This window comes from Pan troglodytes, chromosome 9 (assembly GCF_028858775.2).
Source record: "Pan troglodytes isolate AG18354 chromosome 9, NHGRI_mPanTro3-v2.0_pri, whole genome shotgun sequence".
Lineage (NCBI taxonomy): Eukaryota > Metazoa > Chordata > Mammalia > Primates > Hominidae > Pan > Pan troglodytes.
In genome coordinates this window covers 20812290-20825330 of record NC_072407.2, presented here as the reverse complement: position 1 = coordinate 20825330, position 13041 = coordinate 20812290, and the positions used below count along the sequence as shown (strand labels likewise).

Genomic DNA, 13041 nt, shown 5'->3' with positions numbered 1-13041 from the left:
GAGGAGGCCCTGTCACTGAGAACTTTACATTTTTTAAAATTTTCCCAACATTTAGCATGTAGTGGGCGGTCACAGATGTTTGTCGAGTACGTGCTCTCAACCAGGGATAGTCATAATTGACCATAGTTAAAACTGAAGAGGAAATAAAGGCTTTGAAGATTATGCTGTGTACAAAAAATCTGCTGTTTCATTTGAGACTAAAAAAAAAAATTCCTAGGGCCTTAATTACAGTTACCATTTATTAAATACCCACCATGTACCATATACTTTGCTAGGTGCTTTTTATAGGTGATTTTTAGAATTGACCTCAAAGTTTCACAATAATTTGCAAGAAGTAGGGAATTTTATAGGTAATTAAACTTAAGAAAAGTTAAATACTTGCTTAAAATAATGTAGCTAGTGAATGATTCAGTCCTTAAGTCTAATTCCAAAAGCCAGTGCACTTTCCACTGTGCCAATATAACCCAACATTAAATAAGATGCTTCATATATGTCAGGAAGTGTGCCAAGTTTGAGGAAAACCAGAGTGAATAATGCATAATCCTTTACTGCAAAGAGTTTACAGCTTGGCAGGAGAATGATTAAATGGCATCAGTAAATTACAAATAAAATGCTGTAGAACAGTTCATTTTGGCTGAGGGAAATCGGAAAATTATTTCCCAAAAGTTTTTGAGCTAGGCCTTGAAAAAACAGTTTGGGCAGGATGGGGCATATATTCAGTGATGGTTAGTGTCCAGTGTGCTGAAACCTGATAAGCCTAAAAGTATTGTATTCTGAGACAAAATTCTATAGGCTGATCAAAGCCGGGCTGTGAAAAGCCTTGAGTTTGACTCTCTCACTATATGGGTTCAGATTAAGATAATCTCTTCCATAGATCTGTGTGACCTGTTTTCTAATACTTCTCCATTTAAATTCATTTTATGCATTCTAGGCAGATTCAGCCTCTGAAAATGGAATGTAGAGATTCTACTGCTCAAAAACTTATTGGAGCTCCCCATTTTATACAGAATTAAGTTGATAGAATTAAACCTATAATTAAAATAAGAATTCAGTTCTTGAGGTCAGAATAAGGTCGATATTCTGATCTCAATAATCCATTCCAGTCTTATTTTCTACTATTATCTTTTACTTATCTTGATTAGCCCACCACAACAAAAATACGTGCTATAATAAAGGTATTGAACAAAGATGCTAGTCTTGTTGACTGTTCTAGACTCTCAGCTGCTTTTGGGTAGGATCTAAGCTTAGCACCATGACATATAAACTATCACTCAATAGATATTTGTTGTTTTAATATATGAATTGGTGAGGTTAGAGAGGAGCAAGTTTATGTGGTAGGATGACTTTGATTTTAGACATGTTAAAGTACTAGTAGGACACCAAGTGGAACTGTTAAAAATATGGGCTTCAAAGTTAGAAGAGAGCAATGAACTTAGAAATCACCCATCTAGAGGTGATGGGTCAACAAGGAGAGTAACTAAGCTTACCTAGTGAGTGCCTAGAAGAGAGATACTTGGAAAAGAACAAGAAGGAGAAGATTTAAGGATAGAATGAGGAAGAAGAGCCTGAGGTTAGAAGGTAGACATAGAACTAGAAGAAGGAGAGGTTAGTGTCATTGAAGCAAAGGGAAAAAATGTGAAAAATGCATTATTCCACTGTGGTGGACTATGAGATGAAGCCCATTTAGAAGCTGATTTTAAAGGCATAATATAAATGCAACTCTAGGGTCTAACACAGAATCTTGAAAACAAGGTATAAATAAATACATATTTGTGGTTGATGATGGTTGATGATTGGGTAACTCCCATTCTGTCCATTGGGCAGGCAGATTTGTCAGAGTGCTACTGTGATTTAAAATGTGGCACTATAAATATTAACTTGATTATTTTACACATACCTAGGAACTTAAATGAAAAAGGAATGAAAAGGGAAATGAAAAATGTATTGCTTAAAATTGCTTCAATAAAATTGTTGTTGATGTATATCTTCTTCTTCTTTTTTTTTTTTTTTTTTTGAGACAAAGTCTCGCTCTGTCACCCAGGCTAGAGTGCAGTGGCACGATCTTGGGTCACTGCAGGCTCTGCCTTCCAGGTTCATGCCATTCTCCTGCCTCAGCCTCCTGAGTAGCTGGGACTACAGGTACCTGCCACCATGCCCGGCTAATTTTTTTGTATTTTTAGTAGAGATGGGGTTTCACCGTATTATCCAGGATGGTCTCGCTCTCCTGACCTTGTGATCCACCCGCCTCGGCCTCCCAAAGTGCTGGGATTACAGACGTGAGCCACCGCGCCCGGCCCTTTTTTTTTTTTTTTAATTATACTTTAAGTTCTGGGATACATGTGCAGAACATGCAGGTTTGTTACATAGGTATATACGTGCCATGATGGTTTGCTGCACCCATCAACCCATCATCTACATTAGGTATTTCTCATAATGCTATCCCTCCCCTAGCCCCCCACCCCCAACAGGCCCCGGTGTGTGATATTCCCCTCCCTGTGTCCATGTGTTCTCATTGTTCAACTGCCGCTTATGAGTGGGAACATGTTGTGTTTGGTTTTTCTATTCTTGTGATGGTTTGCTGAGACTCATGGTTTCCAGCTTTATCCATGTCCCTGCAAAGGACCTGAACTCATCCTTTTTTATGACTGCATAGTATTCCATGGTGTATATGTGCCACATTTTCTTTATCCAGTCTATCATTGATGGGTATTTGGGTTGGTTCCAAGTCTTTGCTATTGTGAATAGTGCTCCAATAAACATACATGTGCATGTGTCTTTAAAGTACAATGATTTATAATCCTTTGGGTGTATACCCAGTAATGGGATTTCTGGGCCAAATGGTATTTCTTGTTCTAGATCCTTGAGGAATTGTCACACTGTCTTCCACAATGGTTGAACTAATTCACATTCTCACCAACAGTGTAAAAGCGTTCCTATTTCTCCACATTCTATCCAGCATCTGTTGTTTCTTGACTTTTTAATGATTGCCCTTCTAACTGGTGTGAGATGATTGTAGTTTTGATTTGCATTTCTCTAATGACTAGTGATGGTGAGCTTTTTCTCATATGTTTGTTGGCTGCATAAGTGTCTTCTTTTGAGAAGTGTCTGTTCATATCCTTCACCCAGTTTTTGATGGGGTTGTTTTTTTCTTGTAAATTTGTTTAAGTTCTGTGCAGATTCTGGATATTAGCACTTTGTCAGATGAATAGATTGCAAAATTTTTTCTCCCATTTTGTAGGTTGCCTGTTCACTCCAATGATAGTTTCTTTTGCTGTGCAGAAGCTCTTTAGTTTAATTAGATCCTATTTGTCAGTTTTGGCTTTTGTTGCCATTGTTTTTGGTGTTTTAGTCATTAAGTCTTTGCCTGTGCTTATGTTCTGAATGGTATTGCCTAGGTTTTCATCTAGGGTTTTTATGGTTTTAGGTCTTACATGTAAGTCTTTAATCCACCTTGAGTTAATTTTTGTATAAGGTGTAAGGAAGGGGTCCAGTTTCAGTTTTCTGCATGTGGCTAGCCAGTTTTCCCAAAGCCATTTAGTAAATAAGGAATCCTTTCCCCGTTGCTTGTTTGTGTCAGGTTCGTCAAAGATCAGATAGTTGTAGATGTGTGATATTATTTCAGAAGCCTCTGTTCTGTTCCGTTGGTCTATATGTCTGTTTTGGTACCAGTACCATGCTGTTTTGGTTACTGTAGCCTTGTAGCTTAGTTTGAAGTGAGGTATCGTGATGCCTCCAGCTTTGTTCTTTTTGCTTAGGATTGTCTGGGGTATATGGGCTCTTTTTTGTTTCCATATGAAACGAAGTAGTTTTTTCTAATTTGTGAAGAAAGTCAATGGTAGCTTGATGGGGATAGCATTGAATCTATAAATTAACTTGGGCAGTGTGGCCATTTTCACAATATTGATTCTGCCTATTCATAAGCATGGAATGTTTTTCCATTTATTTGTGTCCTCTCTTATTTCCTTGAGCAGTGGTTTGTAGTTCTCCTTGAAGAGGTCCTTCACATCAATTGTAAGTTGTATTCCTGGGTATTTTATTCTCTTTGTAGCAATTGTGGATGGGAGTTCACTCATGATTTGGCTCTCTGTCTATTATTGGTGTATAGGAATGCTTGTGATTTTTGTACATTGAGTTTGTGTTCTGAGACTTTGCTGAAGTTGCTTATCAGCTTAAGGAGATTTTGGGCTGAGATGTTGGTGTTTTCAAAATATGCAATCATGTTGTCTGCAAACAGAGATAATTTGACTTCCTCATTTCCTAATTGAATACCCTTTATTTCTTTCTCTTGCCTGATTGCCCTGGCCAGAACTTCCAATACTATGTTGAATAGGAGTGGTGAGAGAGGGTATCCTTGTCTTGTGCATTTCAAAGGAAATGCTTCTGGTTTTTGCCCATTCAGTATGATACTGGCTGTGGGTTTGTCATAAATAGCTCTTATTATTTTGAGATACATTCCATCAATATCTAATTTATTGAGAGTTTTTAGTATGAAAGGGTGTTGAATTTTATCGAAGGCCTTTTCTGCATCTATTGAGATAATCACATGGGTTTTGTCATTGGTTCTGTGTATGCGATGGATTACATTTATTGATTTGCGTATGTTGAACCAGCCTTGCATCCCAGGATGAAGCTGACTTGATCGTGGTGAATAAGCTTTTTCATGTGCTGCTGGATTTGGTTTGCTAGTATTTTATTGAGGATTTTCACATAGATGTTCATCAGGGATATTGGCCTGAAATTTTCTTTTTTTTGTTGTGTCTCTGCCAGGTTTTGGTATCAGGATAATGCTGAACCCATAAAGTGAGTTAGGGAGGAGTCGCTCTTTTTCTATTTGGAATAGTTTCAGAAGGAATGGTACCAGCTCCCCTTTGTATCTCTGGTAGAATTCGGCTGTGAATCTGTCTGGTCCTGGGCTTCTTTTTGTTGGTAGGCTATTAATTACTGCCTCAATTTCAGAACTTGTTATTGGTCTATTCAGGGATTTGGCTTCTTCCTGGTTTAGTCTTGGGAGGATGTATCTGTCCAGGAATTTATCCATTTCTTCTAGATTTTCTAGTTTATTTATGTAGAGGTGTTTATAGTATTCTCTGGTGGTAGTTTGTATTTCTGTGGGATCAGTGGTGATATCCCCTTTATCATTTTTTATTGTGTCTATTCGATTCTTCTCCCTTTTCTTCTTTATTAGTCTGGCTAATGGTCTCTCTGTTTTGTTGATCTTTTCAAAAAATCAGCTTCTGGATTCATTGAATTTTTTTGAAGGGTTTTTCATGTCTCTGTCTCCTTCAGTTCTTCTCTCATCTTAGTTATTTCTTGTCTTCTGCTAGCTTTTGAGTTTGCTTGCTTTTGCTTCTCTAGTTCTTTTAATTGTGATATTAGGGTGTTGATTTTAGATCTTTCCTGCTTTCTCTTGTGGGCAATTAGTGCTATAAATTTCCCTCTAAATACTGCTTTAGCTATGTCCCAGAGATTCTGGTACATTGTGTCTTTGTTCTCATTGGTTTCAAAGAACTTATTTATTTTTCCCTTAATTTCGTTATTTACCCAGTAGTCATTCAGGAGCAGGTTGTTCAGTTTCCATGTAGTTGTGCGGTTTTGAGTGAGTTTCTTAATCCTGAGTTCTAATTTGACTGCACTGGGTCTGAAAGACTGTTGGTTTTTACTTCCGTTCTTTTGCTTTTGCTGAGGAGTGTTTTACTTCCAATTGTGTGGCCAATTTTAGGATAAGTGCAATGTGGTACTGAGAAGAGTGTATGTTCTGTTGATTTGGGGTGGAGAGTTCTGTAGATGTCCATTAGGTCTGCTTGATCCAGAGCTGAGTTCAAGTCCTGAATATCCTTGTTAATTTTCTGTCTTGTTGATCTTTCTAATATTGACAGTGGGGTGTTAAAGTCTCCCACTATTATTGTGTGGGAGTCTAAGTCCCTTTGTAGGTCTCTAAGAACTTGCTTTATGAATCTGGGTGCTCCTGTATTGGGTGCATATGTATTTAGGATATATATATATATATATATTTAGGATAGTTAGCTCTTCTTGTTGCATTGATTCCTTTACCATTATGTAATGCCCTTCTTTGTCTTTTTTGATCTTTGTTGGTTTAAGGTCTGTTTTATCAGAGACTCGGATTGCAACCCCTGCTTTTTTTCTGCTTTCCATTTGCTTGGTAAATATTCCTCTATCCCTTTATTTTGAGCCTATGTGTGTCTTTGCATGTGAGATGGGTCTCCTGAATACAGGTGGGTATTGACTCTTTATCCAATTTGCCAGTCTGTGTCTTTTAACTGGGGCATTTAGCTCATTTACATTTAAGGTTAATATTATGTGTGAATTTGATCCTGTCATTATGATGTTAGCTGTTTATTTTGCCCATTAGTTGATGCAGTTTCTTCATAGTGTCGATGGTCTTTACAATTTGGTATGTTTTTGCAGTGGCTGGTACCGGTTGTTCCTTTCCATGTTTAGTGCTTCCTTCAGGATCTCTTATAAGGCAGGCCTGGTGGTGACAAAATCTCTCAGCATTTGCTTCTCTGTAAAGGATTTTATTTCTCCTTCACTTGTGAAGCTTAGTTTGGCTGGATATGAAATTCTAGGTGGAAAATTCTTTTCCTTAAGATTGTTGAATATTGGCCCCCACTCTCTTCTGGCTTGTAGGGTTTCTGCAGAGAGATCTTCTGTTAGTCTTATGGGCTTCCCTTTGTGGGTAACCCAGCCTTTCTCTCTGGCTGCCCTTAACATTTTTTCCTTCATTTCAACCTTGGTGAATCTGAAAATTATGTTTCTTGGGGTTGCTCTTTTCGAGGAGTATCTTTGTGGTGTTCTCTGTATTTCCCGAATTTGAACGTTGGCCTGCCTTGCTAGGTTGGGGAAGTTCTCCTGGATAATATCCTGAAGTGTTTTCCAACTTGGTTCCATTCTCCCCATCACTTTCAGGTACACCCATCAAATGTAGGTTTGGTATTTTCACATAGTCCCATATTTCTTGGAGGCTTTGTTCATTTCTTTTCATTCTTATTTCTCTAATCTTGTCTTCATGCTTTATTTCATTAAGTTGATCTTCAGTGTCAGATATCCTTTCTTCTGCTTCGTCAGTTTGGCCATTGATACTTGTGTGTGCTTCATGAAGTTTTCGTGCTATGTTTTTCAGCTCCATCCATTCATTTATGTTCGTCTCTAAACTGGTTATTCTAGTTAGCAATTCCTCTAACCTTTTTTCAGGGTTCTTAGCTTCCTCACATTGGGTTAGAACATGCTCCTTTAGCTCGGAGGAGTTTATTATTACCGACCTTCTGAAACCTACTTCTGTCAGTTCATCAAACTCATTCTCCATCCAGGTTTGTTCCCATGCTGATCAGGAGTTGTGATCCTTTGGAGGAGAAGAGGTGTTCTGGTTTTTGGAATTTTCAGCATTTTTGTACTGGTTTTTCCTCATCTTTGTGGATTTATCTGCCTTTTGTCTTTGATGTTGGTGACCTTCGGATTGGGTTTCTGTGTGGACGTCGTTTCCGTTGATGTTGATGCTATTCCTTTCTGTTTGTTAGTTTTCCTTCTAACAGTCAGGCCCCTCTGCTGCAGGTCTGCTGGTATTTGCTGGAGGTCCACTCCAGACCCTGTTTGCCTGGCTTTCACTGGCAGAGAATGCAGAACAGCAAAGACTTTTGCCTGATCCTTCCTCTGGAAGCTTCATTCCAGAGGGACTGCCAGATGCCAGTCAGAGCTCTCCTGTGTGGGGTGTCTGTTGAGCCCTGCTGGGAGCTGTCTCCCAGTCAAGAGGCACTGGGGTCAGGGACCCACTTGAGGAGGCAGTCTGTCCCTTAGCAGAGCTCGAGTGCTATGCTGGGGGTCTCTCAGAGCCAGCAGGCAGGAACGTTTAAGTCTGCTGCAGCTGCGCCCACAGGTGCCCCTTCCCCCAGGTGTTCTGTCCCAGGGAGATGGGAATTTTATCTATAAGCCCCTCACTGGGGCTGCTGCCTTTCTTTTAGAAATGCCCTGCCCAGAGTGGAGGAATCAAGAGAGGCAGTCTGGCTACAGTGGCTTTGCGGTGCTGAGGTGGGCTCCACCCAGATGTATATCTTCTGTTCTGGCCACAAAGTCTATGTATACATAAAGCAGCAATATTCCAATTGGTATTGTCAAAAAGAACCTATGAGTTTAAATTAGTGGGTAATAATCCTTTTTAAAAAAGAAAATTCAAATAATAAACACTGATCCAGAGCATATGAAGTTGAAAAAAATTAAAAAAGAGAATTTGAATAAAATTTCCCCTAACATTCCTGTGTTGTTCTTGTCAGTTATAAAAGTAATATGTCTCTGGATGTGGTGTCTCATGCCTGTAATCGTAGCATTTTGGGAGGCCGAGGTGGGCAGATTCTTTGAGGTAAGGAATTCGAGACCAGCCTGGCCAAGATGGTGAAACCCCATCTCTACTAAAAATACAAAAAAAAAAAAAAATTTGCTGGGTGTTGTGGTGCGTGCCTGTAATCCCAGCTACTCAGGAGGCTGAGGCACAAAAATTGCTTGATCCTGGGAGGTCAAGCGTTCTGTGAGCTGAGATCACACCATTGCATTCCAGCCTGGTCAGCACAGCGAGATTCCATCTCAAAAAAAAAAAAAAAAAAAAGAAGAAAGTGATATTTCAGTATGAGGCTGGCTAAATAAATTATGTTACATCCATACAGTGGAATACTATGTAGCCATTGAAAAGAAAGATGAAGCTCTGTAGGTACTGATATGGGGCAGTCTCCAAAAAAAAAAAAAAAGCAAGGTGAATATAGCATATAAAGTGAAGTACATATATTAAATTGTGTCTGTATTAAAAAGATGGAAAATAATCAATGTATATTCATGACATATTTCCCCAAAAATATCCAAGAAACCGATCACAGTTGTAGACTCCATGGTTGCAGTAGTGGTAGATGGGGGTTAGGTGTACTGGTAGCAAGGAGGTTTTTCACCATGCTTTTTCTGTCTTTTGAACTTTGAATTATCTGAATATATTAACTAAAAATTTAACTGTAAGTTAATACACAAGTAAGTAAAATTGGATTTTAAAAAAGTCAGGGTCACAAAGATAAGCAGACTCACACAAAAATAAAATCATTCGTTGGAAAAGACATGGAAAATAAAAATACAAAAAGGAAATAAAATCACTTAGTAATGCCATAGTTCTGAGATTATCACGGTTAATATCTAAGCATAATTCCTTCTAGTCTCTTTATTCTAGTGATTTTGAGGATATTACATTTTGGTCTTAATACTTTGTTTTCAATGGTTATATTTTAGTTTTTGCTCTAATCAACAGTAAAGCAATATCTGAGTGTCTCATCAGTCCCCATATTTGTGAATAATTTAGAACCTTTACTTTTGCCCTGTTCTTCCCTCCCTGACTTCCAGGATAATATAATTTAGAGTTTTAAATATAGATTATTGTTATTGCATAAATTGTTATATCACATGTATTTTCCATCAATAATAATATCTTGGCATGTGCCTTTAGGCTTTTTAAATAATAGCTTTACTGAGGTAAAATTTACATACTATATAATTCACCTGTTTAAAGTATACAATTAAATGTTTTTTAATGTAGTCACAGAGTTGTGCAACCATCACTATTGATTGTATTTATTTATTTATTTTTGAGACAGAGTCTCACTCTGTCACCCAAGCTGGAGTGCAGTGGCGTGATCTCAGCTCACTGCAACCTCTGCCTCCTGGGTTCAAGCGATTCTTGTGCCCCAGCCTCCTGCGTAGCTGGGTAGCTGGGATTACAGGCGTGCACCACCACACCCAGCTGATCTTTGTATTTTTAGTACAGATGGGGTTTCACCATGTTGGCCAGGCTGGTCTTGAACTCCCAACCTCAAGTAATCCTCCCGCCTTGGCCTCCCAAAGTACTGGGATTATAGGCGTGAACCACCATGCCCAGCCATCACTGTTGATTTTATAACATTTTCATCACCCTCAAAAGAAATTTTATACCTGAGGTAGATATTAGAAGAACCTGAAATAGACCTTTTCGCAGCTAAGGTTTAAATTTAACTCTGAGTTTTAAGACAGTTCAAATAGAAAGGGAGGTATTGTTTTTGGTGGTCATTAACTAAACAATTTAAAACAATTAACTTTATATTTAACATTCATGTTTCAAAAATCTAAAATTAGTACAGAATAAGAAGTTATTCTAAGGTTGTGCTGAAAATTCTAATTTTTTAAAAAGTTCATCTATTAGTAATACTATAACATCTATAAATAAAAAACACTTAATTTTCCTAACATTTCAATTAATTGAAATTTAGTTGACTTAAATCCTTAGCTAACTGAATTTTTCTTTCTTCATCCAAATGAGGAAAAATAGAGAGAGAAAAAAAGAAACTCTGTACCTGTTAGCCATCCCTCCTCCTTGTTTTCCTCTCATCACCCCCAACCCCAGGCAACCATTAATCTGCTTCCTATCTCTCTATATTTGCCTCTTCTAGCCATTTCATATAAATGGAATCATACAATATGTGGTCTTTTGTGACTGGTTCCTTTCACTTAGCATTTTTTTTCTTTTTTTTTTTAAGACAGGGTCTCACTCTGTCACTCAGACTGGAGTGCAGTGGCATGATCTCTGCTCACTGCAACCTCTGTCTCAGCCTCCTCAGTAGCTGGGACTATAGGTGCGCACCACCACACCCAGCTAATTTTTGTATTTTTTTGTAGAGGAAAGGTTTCACCATGTTGTCCACACTGGTGTCTAACTCCTGGGTTCGAGGGATCCACCCACTTTGGCCTTCCAAAGTGTTGGGATTATGGGCATGAGCCACTGCGCCCAGCCACTTGGCATGTTTTTAAGGTTCACTTATATTGTTGAATGTATCAGTACTTCATTCCTTTTTATGGCTGAATAAGATTCCATTGTATGGATATACTGTATTTTGTTTGTCCATTCATCAGTTATAGGCATTTGGGTTGTTTCTACTTTTTTCTATTATGAATAATGCTGCAATGAACATTTGTGTAGAAGAGATTTTGTGTGACTTTGTTTCCAATTCTTGTGGGTATATGTCTAGGAGTGGAATTGCTGGATCACATGGTTACACTATATTTAACTTTTTGAGGAACTGTCAGACTGTTTTCCAAAGTGGCTGTACCATTTTACATTCCCACCAGCAGTGTATAAAGAGTTCAGTTTCTCCACATCATTGCCAACATTTGTCATCTTTTTTATTATAAACATCCTAGTGGGTGTGAAGTTACCTTCAGTGTTGAAACTATGTTTGAGTAGTTTTATGACAAAAGATGAGATGTGCAAAACACCAAGTATACTAATGAATATATATACACACACATGCACTAAAGTCTAGAGAGGAAGAGATAAAATCTTATTAATTTGCAGCAATGGTTCCCAAACGTTAATGGGCATTGGAATCACCTGAAAGATGTTTTGTTTAAGCCTAGATTGCTGAGCCCTACCCCAGAGTTTCTGATTTAGTAGGTCTCTGATGAGTTCCAAAATTTATATTTCTAACAAATTCTCAGATGTTGCTGCTGCTGGTCTGAGGACCACATTTTATTGTCCCTCTTTTTTTTTTAAAGCCTACAGTCATTCTGAATGAAGACCACGTTTTTAGAACCACCAACTTGACAAACATGTTGGTAATGCTTATTTTGTGCCCAGTGTGTTCCTTACATATGCTTTACATTTGTTACATACTATTATTATCCTGTTTTACAGATCAGGAAACTGAGGCAGAGTAGAAGTAGTGGAGCTGATGGCCTAGTCTGGCTCTAAGTGTTTATGCTGTTAATCACTATGTTATGCTGCTACACAGAGTTAATTCACATATGGTATACATGTTTATTGAGTGAAAACTTGCAAATAATTTTCTGCAAATTTGGGATGCTTACCTCCAAGAAAGGAGACTTATTCTCTTTCAAGACAACAGTCTAAAAATCCAAGTATTCCCTCAATGTGCTTGTGTGTATCAATTAACTAATTAGTTATTATATTCAGTAATTTAAAAATTACTTATATGTTTAAGGCCCAGTTTTATGTAATATAGTACAAATGTGAATTATAATTTGTATACAAACTAGTGTTGTTGAATCAGTGGTTTTGAGACTTCAGAGAGTCACAGAAATTCTTTGGGCGTCAAGTTTCTTCATCTGACTATGCTTCTGTGATTTGGATTTAGTTGTTCCATTGTAAAATTCAAATAACAACAATCATTTCTTAGTTGAGAGGGGAAAGGGGAAAAATTGAGAGGATGGACTTTTCTTTCTTTTTTATTTTTTGAGTTGGAGTCTCTCTCTGTCACCCAGGCTGGAGTGCAGTGGCTGTCTTGACTCACTGCAACTTCTGCCTCCCAGGTTCAAGTAGCTGGGATCACAGGCCCCCACCACCACGCCGGGCTAATTTTTGTATTTTTAGTAGAGATGGGGTTTCACCATGTTGGCCAGGCTGGTCTCCAACTCCTGGCCTCAAGTGATCTGCCCGCCTCAGCTTCCCAAAGTGCTAGGATTACAGGTGTGAGCTATTGCGCCTGGCTGTAGATGGACTTTTCTCAGTTTTTTTTTTCTTTTTCTTTTAACTTTCATTTTAGGTTTGTGGGTACATGTGAAGGTTTGTTACATAGGTAAACACATGCCACAGAAGTTTGTTGCACATATTATCTCATCACCCAGGTATTAAACCCAGTATCCAATAGTTATCTTCTCGGCTCCTCTTGCTCCTCCCACCTTCCCCCTCCGCAAGAAGCCCCCAGTGTCTGTTGTTTCCTTCTTTGTGTTCATAAGTTCTTATCATTTAGATGCCTCTTATAAGTGAAAACATGTGGTATTTGGTTTTCTGTTGCTGCGTTAGTTTGCTAAGGATAATGGCCTTCAGCTCTATCCATATTCCTGCAGAAGACATGATCTCATCCTTTTTTATGACTGCATAGTATTCCATGGTGTATATGTACTATATTTTCTTTATCCAGTCTATAATTGATGGACAATTAGGTTGATTTCATGTCTTTGCTACTGTGAATAGTACTGCAATGAAAATTTGTGTGCGTGTGTCTTATG

General features: G+C 38.2%; 1 protein-coding gene across 20 annotated transcripts in view; it reads left to right on the top strand.

The window, feature by feature from the left end:
• The window catches only part of SOX6 (SRY-box transcription factor 6), a 770159-nt gene that overhangs the window by 2634 nt on the left and 754484 nt on the right, over window positions 1–13041 (top strand). The gene's annotated exons all lie outside the window — the stretch shown is intronic.